The following is a 10,893-nucleotide window of genomic DNA, read 5'->3' on the forward strand; positions in this document are numbered from 1 at the left end:
GTGTTCAGCAGCAGCGGAAGTTTGTGTCTGAGTGGGTAGAGACCTGTGGATGGGCATAGAGTCGTGTGGATAGTATGTGGAAGGGGAGAGCTTAGTAGTTAGCAATTTAACCAGTCGTGTGGATGGCGGGATAGTAAGCTGTATTAGCAAAGTCTCGTATTGTCTGAGCCTTGGATAACAACCGTAATCGCCCGTACTCAGGCTTTGTTGAGCCTTGATCACCCGGTACTGACCGTCTACACGTTGTCTGAGCTTGATTACACCGACCTAGGTCACCTTGGATACTGGACCCGTCTCTAGACGTTGTCTGAGCCTTGATTACCAACCCAGGTACTGCGCGTCTCAGCTTGGTCATGAGCCTTGCATACACCGGTACTGGCCCTTCTTCAGGTTGTCTGAGCCTTGATATACACGCCTTCTCGTGATTACCTGATTCACGGTTTCCCGCGTCTCAGTGGGCTCTGGGATTCTTTGACATTTTGAGGGCTTCTCTAGACATTTGCCTGGCATGCACGTCTGGATGGCAGAAGGAGAATTTTAACCCAGTTGATGGATAGGGCTTCCAGGTCTGGGGGCACGGTTGCAGTTTGGATACGCAACGTTGATACAGACTCAACTCAAGATTGCCTCAACTGGCTGCCAGCTGTAAAAGTTCCTTGAAGGTTCTGAGGGGGTCATACCAAAATAATATGGCGTTGGCGTTTGCCTGATTCACAACCGTTCTGGTGTGAGAAGACCATCTGTAAAAGTCTAGTTGATGAGAAGCATCTTGACCTTTTCGACTGCTGGCCATCGATGTATAGCCCCGTTCCCTTGGTAGATCCACTGCCGGCCCCATCGATGTTAGATGGGGGTGTGCAGACCCCCCCCCCCACTCCCCGTTCCATGTCAATCACTGCTGCGCCCGACATCGATGTAGATGGGTCGGTGTGCAGTCGTTCTGTTGCAAACGCCCCCCCCCCGATAGTTCCCTGTAGTCCACGATCAGCTCCTTGGTCTTGCTGACGTTGAGGGAGAGGTTGTTGTCCTGGCAACACACTGCCAGTTCTCTGAACTACCCTCCCTGTAGGCTGCCTCATCGGAGTCGGTGATCAGGCTTACTTACCACCGTCGTGTCGTCAGCAAACTTGACGATGGAGTTGGAGTCATGCGTGGCCACACAGTCGTGGGTGAACAGGGAGTACAGTAGGAGGCTGAGCACACATCCCTGAGGGGCCCCAGTGTTAAGAATTAGCGTTGCGGACGTGTTGTTGCCTTCTCTTACCACCTGGGGTCGACCCGTCAGGAAGTCCAGGATCCAGTTGCAGAGTGAGGTGTTTAGTCCCAGGGTCCTGAGCTTGGTGACAAGCTTTGTGGGCACTATGGTGTTGAACGCTGAGCTGTAGTCAATGAACATCATTCTCAAAAAGTTATTCCTTTTGTTAAGGTGGGAGGGCAGTGTGAAGTGCATTTGAGATTGCATCGTCTGTAGATCTGTTGGGGCGGTTTGCAAATTGGAGTGGGTCCAGGGTGTCTGGGATGTATGTGATCCATAACCAGCCTTTCAAAAGACTTCATCATTACAGATGTTAGTGCTACAGGGTGGTAGTCATTGTGGCAGCCAGCCTTCGAGTTGGTGGTCAAAGAGGAATGATGGTGGTCAGCTTGAGACACGTGGGGATCACAGACTGGGACAGAGAGAGGTTTGAAAACCACTGTGAAGATGCCTGCCAGCTGGTCTGCACATGCTCTGAGCTGGTCTGGCCCTGTGGCCTTGTGATTATTGACCAGATTAAAAGCCCTATGTCGGCCTCAGAGTGAGATCACGGGACGGTGGGGGCCCTTGTGCAAGGCTCAGMGTTATTTTTTGTTGAAGCGTGTAATCCATAATGGACTGTAGCCCTTGCCACATGCGTCACAGCCAGTGTAACAGAATTCCACCTCATCCTTCTGCCTGTTTGATGGCTCTGCGGAGTTCGTAAGGGGCCTTCTTGTGCGTGTTMGTGTCCTCATCCGTAGCCTCAGGGTCCTTTAGTTTAGCTCCAACCTCAGTGTTAATCCAGGGCTTTTGATTGGGGAAGCAGCAAACCTTCACTGTGGGGACAACGCCAGCGATGCATTTCCTGACGAAGCCCAAGACGGAGGTGGTTAGCTCGTTGATGCTATCGGCGAAAACGCGAAACATATTCCAGTCAACAACGCAAAGCAGTCCTGCAACATAGCCTCTGATTCGGAGGATCATCTCTCTACAGAGGGCGTCAAGGGTACTTCCTGTTTGAGCTTCTGTTTTGTAAACAGGAAGCAGGAGTATAGAGRCATGATCTGATTTGCTGAAGGGGGGGACAAGGGAGGGCCTTGTATGCGGGTTGAGTAACAGTGGTTTAGTACTTTATTGGCCCTAGTGGAGAAGGATGATAAAAGTTGGGCACCAAATGTCTTAGTGACGTGGAATTAAGAAAATCAGCCTTCGGGTGCATGGTTTCCTGCTTGTTTATAGCCTTGTACAATTTGTTAAGTGCCAGCTTGTTTTTATTACCCTGGAGGTGGAATATACACAGAAGTCACGAAACAGATGAAAAAACTATTTCGGGAGCTAGAAAGGTCGGCATTTGACCATCAGGTATTCCAAGATGGATGAACAATAGGTTGGGACTTCCACTGCGCTGTGTGAGGAGCACGTTCTGCTCTTCCTGTTGCATGCAGACAGGTTCTCTCTCATACTGGTCTGTCTGGTCTAGAATTATAAACCTTGGTCTTTCATAGCTGTAGTCTACTGTCCAAGAGCAACGTTTCTGTTGGTATACAAGCGTCGCATAAACATTGTCAGGTACTGATCTTGAACTTAACCCAATGAGTACCAAATCGAACCCCTTTTAAACATTGTGTGTTTCAGCTACAGACTGTTGTGACTGTACAGAGTGTTATATCATTGGATTGGTCTTTTTCTTCTGCATCGGTTGGTCTGTGTGAGCGGTATTTGTGAGATAAGGGCGGATCCCGAAGGGGCCCGGGGCCAGGTCTTACGGTTCGAATGGTTTGAGTTAAAAARTATTAAAAGCTATCTATGAAAACGCTGAGACTCTCTCGAACACGCTCTGTGACCTCACAAGCTACATAACAGTCGTTAGAAGGTAAGGGGTTCTACTACATAGAAGATCATAGTAAATCCCAGGACATAGTGTCTATAATACTGTAAGGGGTTCTACTACATAGAAGATCATAGTAAATCCAGGACATAGTGTCTATAATAACTGTAACGGGGTTCTTCTACATAGACAGGATCATAGTAAATCCCAGGACATAGTGTCTATAATACTGTAAGGGGTTCTAACTACATAGAGTCATAGTAAAAATCCCAGGACATAGTGTCTATAATACTGTAAGGGGTTCTACTACATAGAAGATCATAGTAAATCCAGGACATAGTGTCTATAATACTGTAGGGGTTCTACTACATAGAAGATCATAGTAAATCCCAGGACATAGTGTCTATAATACTGTAAGGGGTTCTACTACATAGATCAATAGTAAATCCAGGTCATAGTGTCTATAATATGTAAGGGGTTCTACTACATAGAAGATCATAGTAAATCCCAGGACATAGTGTCTATAATACTGTAAGGGGTTCTACTACATAGAAGATCATAGTAATCCGGCACATAGTGTCTATAATACTGTAAGGGGTTCTACTACATAGAAGATCATAGTAATCCCAGGACATAGTGTCTATAATACTGTAAGGGTTCTACTACATAGATCATAGTAAATCCCAGGCATAGTGTCTATAATACTGTAAGGGGTTCTACTAATAGAAGATCATAGTAAATCCAGGACATAGTGTCTATAATACTGTAAGGGGTTTACTACATAGAAGATCATAGTAAATCCCCAGGACATAGTGTCTATAATACTGTAAGGGGTTTTCTACTACATAGAAGATCATAGTAAATCCAGGACATAGTGTCTATAATACTGTAAGGGGTTCTACTACATAGAAGATCATAGTAAATCCCAGGACATAGTGTCTATAATACTGTAAGGGGTTCTACTACATAGAAGATCATAGTAAATCCCAGGACATAGTGGTCTATAATACTGTAAGGGGTTCTACTACATAGAAGATCATAGTAAATCCCAGGACATAGTGTCTATAAATACTGTAAGGGGTTCTACTACATAGAAGATCATAGTAAATCCCAGGACATAGTGTCTATAATACTGTAAGGGGTTCTACTACATAGAAGATCATAGTAAATCCCCAGGAATAGTGTCTATAATACTGTAAGGGGTTCTACTACATAGAAGATCATAGTAAATCCCAGGACATAGTGTCTATAATACTGTAAGGGGTTCTACTACATAGAAGATATAGGAAATTCCCAGGCATAGTGGTCTATATACTGTAAGGGGTTCTACTACATAGAAGATCATAGTAAATCCCAGGCATAGTGTCTATAATACTGTAAGGGGTTCTACTACATAGAAGATCATAGTAATATCCCAGACATAGTGTCTATAATACTGTAAGGGGTTACTACATAGAAAGATCATAGGAAATCCCAGGTCATAGTGTCTATAATACTGTAAGGGGTTTACTACATAGATCATAGTAAATCCCATGTCATAGTGTCTATAATACTGTAGGGGTTCTACTACATAGAAGATCATAGGAAATCCCAGGGCATAGTGTCTATAATACTGTAAGGGGTTCTACTACATAGATCATAGTAAATCCCAGGTCATAGTGTCTATAATACTGTAAGGGGTTCTACTACATAGAAGATCATAGTAAATCCCAGGTCATAGTGTCTATAATACTGTAAGGGGTTCTACTACATAGAAGATCATAGTAAATCCCAGGACATAGTGTTCTATAAATGTAAGGGGTTCTACTACATAGAAGATCATAGTAAATCCCAGGACATAGTGTCTATAATACTGTAAGGGGTTCTACTACATAGAAGATCATAGGAAATCCCAGGAACATAGTGTCTATAATACTGTAATTAGCTCACATAGTTGCTGTCACAAACTCCACACAGTTGTCTCTGACTACTTGGATATTAATTTCCCAATGAGCAATCAACTTTTATGTCAAATAGTGTTGTGTCCTACTTGTAGTCCTGGTTGTCCTGAACATTTTCATTGTAGTCCTGGTTGTCCTGAACCAGAACATGGTAAAACACTTCATTGTAGTCCTGGTTGTCCTGAACATTTCATTGTAGTCCTGGTTGTCCTGAACATTTCATTGTAGTCCTGGTTGTCCTGAACATTTCATTGTAGTCCTGGTTGTCCTAGATATGCAAATATTTTTTCTCTCTCCTCCTCTCCCTCCCTCCCTCCCTCCCTCCCCCTCTCTTGTATGTGGTCTCACCTGAGGGCAGCAGCATGGTATGTGTCCACATAGTCAGAGATGAGAGTCTCTGCTCTTGACCACTGGGTCTGTGATGACTAGCTCCCGGCCAGAATCTGAGGAGCAGAAGAGAAGACACAGTGAAGACTAAGAGACAGAGAGAACACACTGTATTTACACATGATAACTAATTTGCTGCAAGTAATCACACAGAATAGAAGGAGCAGCAGACAGGTGTGTGCGTGTGTGTGCGTGTGCGTGTGTGTGTGTGTGTGTGTGTGTGTTCAAGTTGTATTTGTCACATGCACAAGTTAGTGAAATGCTTACCTTGCAAAGCCCTACCACTGTGTGTGTGTTGTGTGTGTGTGTGGTGTGTGTGTGTGTGTGTGTGTGTGTGGTGTGTGTGTGTGTGGTGTGAGAGAGAGTGGGGCCATTGGTCTTATTGGTGGGCTGGTTGGTGTTTCATTACAGTGCAGGTTATTTGCACTTGATGGTTCAGACACTCGCTGTCTGACCTAAAGGTGTGTGTGTTACCAAGGAAACACAGCTAAGACAACTGGTAGGGAAAAGTGTGTGTGTGTGTGTGTGTGTGTGTGTGTGTGGTGTGTGTGTGTGGTGTGTGTGTTGTTGTGTGTGGTGTGTGTGTGTGTGTGTTGTGTGAGAAAGCAAGAGATTGAGTCTATGTTATGGGGTGTATGAATGTATTGTGTTGTGTTAGTGTACATTTTTTATTTGTGTGTGTATTTTGTGTCTGTGTGGTGTGTGTGTGCACAGACATGCAAGAGAAATGTGTAATTTAGTGTGTGTTTGATACTGACCGTTATATTGTTGCGATCCTGCACCAGGTGTTTGGTAGACTGAGTCGGGACTCTGACTGAGTAGTGACCATTTAACACTGAGTAACAGATGGTCTTCGCTTACTCTGAGAGGGTGGAGAGAGAGAGAGAGAGAGGGTGGAGAGAGAGAGGGAGAGGGTGGAGAGAGAGAGAGAGGGTGGAGAGAGAGAGAGAGAGAGAGAGAGAGAGGGTGGAAGAGAGAGAGAGGGTGGAGAGAGAGAGAGAGGGTGGAGAGAGAGAGAAGAGAGAGGGTGGAGAGGAGAGAGAGAGAGGGTGGAGAGAGAGAAAGGGTGGAGAGAGAGAGATGGTGGAGAGAGAGAGAGAGGGGTGGAGAGAGAGAGAGAGGGTGGAGAGAGAGAGGGTGAGAGAGAGAGAGAGAGGGTGGAGAGAGAGAGGGTGGAGAGAGAGAGAGAGGAGGGGAAGAGAGAGAGAGAGGGAGAGGGTGGAGAGAGAGGAGTGTGGAGAGAGAGAGGATGGAGAGAGAGAGGATGGAGAGAGAGGATGGAGAGAGAGAGGGAAGAGAGGGTGGAGAGAGGGTGGAGAGAGAGAGGATGGAGAGAGAGAGAGGGAAGAGAGAGAAAGAGGAGGGAAGAGAGAGAGGAGGAGGGAAGAGAGAGAGGAGAGAGAGGAGTTAGAAAATTAACAGACATTTGTCCCGTTAACGGGATCGCAGCCATAAGAAGTTTTTAACAGCGTCACAGAATGGGTGTTTGGCAGACAGATTGGTGTGTTGGCAGACAGATTGGTGTGTTGGCAGACAGATGGTGTGTTGGCAAGACAGATGGTGTGTTGGCAGACAGATTGGTGTGTTGGCAGACAGATTGGTGTGTTGGCAGACAGATTGGTGTGTTGGCAGACGAATGGTGTGTTGGCAGACAGAATGGTGTGTTGGCAGACAGAAATGGTGTGTTCAGACAGAATGGTGGTGTTGGCAGACAGATTGGTGTGTTGGCAGACAGAATGGTGTGTTGGCAGACAGAATGGTGTGTTGGCAGACAGAATGGTGTGTTGGCAGACAGAATGGTGTTGAAGAAATGAAGTTCTGTCCCAAATGGCACCCTATTCCTATATAGGTGCACCTACTTCCTATTAGTGACTACTTTTGAACAAAGCCCCATGGGGCAGGGTGCCATTGGGGACACATCCAGAGCCCTTCTGCTGCTGTTTTCAGCTGGTGGTTTGTTATCCTCCCTAGTCAACTCAGCTGGTGGTTTGTTATCCTCCCTAGTCACTCAGCTGGTGGTTTGTTATCCTCCCTGAGTCACTCAGCTGGTGGTTTGTTATCCTCCCTAGTCACTCAGCTGGTGGTTTGTTTATCCTCCTAGTCACTGCAGCTGGTGGTTTGTTATCCCCCTAGTCACTCAGCTGGTGGTTTGTTATCCTCCCTAGTCACTCAGCCGGTGGTTTGTTATCCTCCCTAGTCATCAGCGGTGGTTTTGTTATCCTCCCTAGTACTCAGCCGGTGGTTTGTTATCTCTCCTAGTCACTCAGCCGGTGGTTTGTTATCCTCCCTAGTCACTCAGCCGGTGGTTTGTTATCCTCCCTAGTCACTCAGCCGGTGGTGTTGTTGTCTCCCTAGTCATCAGCCGGTGGTTTGTTATCCTCCCTAGTCACTCAGCTGGTGTTTTGTTATCCTCCCTAGTCACTCAGCTGGTGGTTTGTTATCCTCCCTAGTCACTCAGCTGGTGGTTTTTTATCCTCCTAGTCACTCAGCTGGTGGTTTGTTATCCTCCCTAGTCACTCCAGCTGGTGGTTTGTTATCCTCCTAGTCACTCAGCTGGTGGTTTGTTATCCTCCCTAGTCACTCAGCCGGTGGTTTGTTATCCTCCTAGTCACTCAGCCGGTGGTTTGTTATCCTCCTAGTCACTCAGCCGGTGGTTTGTTATCCTCCCTAGTCATCAGCCGGGTGGTTTGTTATCCTCCTAGTCACTCAGCCGGTGGTTTGTTGTCCTCCCTAGTCACTCAGCTGGTGGTTTGTTATCCTCCCTAGTCACTCAGCTGGTGGTTTGTTTATCCTCCTAGTCACTCAGCTGGTGGTTTGTTATCCTCCCTAGTCACTCAGCTGGTGGTTTGTTATCCTCCTAGTCACTTCAGCTGGTGGTTTGTTATCCTCCCTAGTCACTCAGCTGGTGTTTGTTATCCTCCCTAGTCACTCAGCTGGTGGTTTGTTATCCTCCCTAGTCATCAGCTGGGTGTTTGTTATCCTCCCTAGTCACTCAGCTGGTGGTTTGTTATCCTCCTAGTCACTCAGCTGGTGGTTTGTATCCTCCCTAGTCACTCAGCTGGTGGTTTGTTATCCTCCTAGTCACTCAGCTGGTGGTTTGTTATCCTCCCTAGTCACTCAGCTGGTGGTTTGTTTCCTCCCTAGTCACTCAGCTGTGGTTTGTTATCCTCCCTAGTCATCAGCTGGTGGTTTTGTTATCCTCCCTAGTCACTCAGTGGTGGTTTGTTATCCTCCCTATCACTCAGCTGGGGTTTGTTATCTCTCCTAGTCACTCAGCTGGTGGTTTGTTATCCTCCCTAGTCACTCAGCTGGTGGTTTGTTATCCTCCCTAGTCACTCAGCTTGGTGGTTTGTTATCCTCCTAGTCACTCAGCTGGTGGTTGTTATCTCCCTAGTCACTCAGCTGGTGGTTTTGTTACCTCCCTAGTCACTCAGCTGGTGGTTTGTATCTCCTCGTCACTCAGCTGGTTTGCCCATAAAAAACAACAACAGCTGAGTTAAAACATTTTAAAACATTTAAAATTAAAACATGGAGTGGAGATTATTCAGCTGTTCTAACACAGCTAGATAGTACAAGCCTCTGTGTGTGGAAGGAAGTTAGGGAGAGACGAGGGGAAAGGAGAGGCGGTGTCATATGTAGTATTCAACCTCTAGAAAACCCTGCCAGGGTGATAGTTGCTGTCACCCTAAAACAAGACTGTTGCCCAGAGTGCACTGCCACCAGTGGTTTTCTGTGGTACTACAGCTCCCCATCACCTGCAATACATCAGATCACCAGCAAGTGGCAGCACTGAGTCAGAGCAGGGGGGAGGGCCAGGAGGGAGGGGTTTGTGACTATTGCCACAAGAAAAGGGCAACCAGTGAAGAACAATCACCATTGTAAATACAACCCATATTATGTTTATTTTATCTTCCCTTTTGTACTTTAACTATTTGCACATAATATGACATTTGAAATGTCTTTATTCTTTTGGAACTTTTGTGAGTGTAATCTACTTCACTTGTTCTGGCAACGCTAACATGTGTTTCCCATGTTAAATGGAAATTGAGGGGAGGGGAGGGCGCCCGAGGAGGGGAGGGCCGCCGGGGGAGGGAAGGGAGGGCCGTTGGGGGAGGGAAGGGAGGGCCGTTGGGGGAAGGGAGGGCCGGGCCGAGGGATGGGAGGGCCTGGTTTGCTTGACTCACCCCTATGACTTAACAGAACACACACACTACTCAGAACAGAATTCTAAGGCTTTAAATATCTTTACAACGACCTCATGCTTCTTCACACAGTGAACACACACAGCTCTATTCTCCCCCCCCCCTCCCCCTGCAGTGAGCGGTGTTTGGTCTAGTGGGTGGGTTCATTGAGCGTGACCCGTTTCCCCGGTTGGGCGGGGTTTGCTCATTTTCGACCATTCAATTGGTCCTCCTAAGGAGAGGTGTCCGCCCTCCCGGGGCACCGGGCCATGCCAAGTCAACTGGGCCATGCCAAGTCAACTGGGCCATGCCAAGTCAACTGGGCCATGCCATGTCAACTGGGCCATGCCAAGTCAACTGGGCCAGACTTCTACCAGAAAACACACAGTACCCACCAAGTGTTAACAGGCAAAAGGGGGGAATTACTGACAATTGTAATCCAAACCCTCCAAACCCTCCAAACCCTGACAGTTTTGGACCAGACTGACTTCATTACCAAAATGATCCTAGTTACACTTCCTAGTCAATGTTGACAAGAAATGTTTCTGACTCATATCCACAAAAGACCGTTTTCAAAAGCAGCTGACCTTTAAAACAACTATGCTGCTGCCACACACACACACACACACACACACACACAGGGTCAGACACCAACACACACCACAAGGGTGCAGACACCACACACACGCAGACAGCCACACACGCAGGGTGCAGACACCACACACAGCGCAGACACCAACAACGCAGGGTGCAGACACTACACACACACCACACACAGCAGGGTGCAGAACACCACGCAGGGTGCAGAGAGGGAGAGAGAAGAGAGGAAAAGAGCGAGCGGGGGGGAGAGAGACAAAGAGCTGTGTGTGCCCCTAAGTGAGAAGCATGAGGTCAGTGTAAAGATATTTAAAGGCTGTTGAGAAATGCTGTTTCTGAGTAGTGGGTGTTCTGTTAGTCATAGGGGTGAGCTGTGCAAACCTCCTCCCTCCCTAGTTCTCTACCTCCTCTGTTTTCCCCCTCCCCTCCCTCCCTCCCTAGTTCTCTACCTCCTGTTTCCCCTCCCTCCATAGTTCTCTACGTCTGTTTCACCCTCCTCCCTCCCTAGTCCTTTACCTCCTTTTCCCTCTCCCATCCTCCCTCCCTCCCTAGTTCTTTACCGCCTCTGTTTCCATCTCCTCCATTCCCTCCCTCCCCCCTCCCTAGTTCTCTACCTCCTCTGTTTCCCCTCTCTTCCCTACCTCTTCATTTCTCTTCCTTCTCTGTTTCCCTCCCTCCCTCCCCTCTCTTCCCTCCCTCCCTCTCTAGTTCTCTTCCTTCTGT

General features: G+C 47.3%; 1 pseudogene; it reads right to left on the reverse strand.

Moving 5' to 3' along the window:
* The window catches only part of LOC112069509 (arginine-glutamic acid dipeptide repeats protein-like), a 135,403-nt pseudogene extending 129,955 nt beyond the window's left edge, over positions 1–5,448 (reverse strand).
* Between the last annotated feature and the right edge of the window lie 5,445 nt (positions 5,449–10,893).

This window comes from Salvelinus sp. IW2-2015, unplaced genomic scaffold, assembly GCF_002910315.2.
Source record: "Salvelinus sp. IW2-2015 unplaced genomic scaffold, ASM291031v2 Un_scaffold1034, whole genome shotgun sequence".
Lineage (NCBI taxonomy): Eukaryota > Metazoa > Chordata > Actinopteri > Salmoniformes > Salmonidae > Salvelinus > Salvelinus sp. IW2-2015.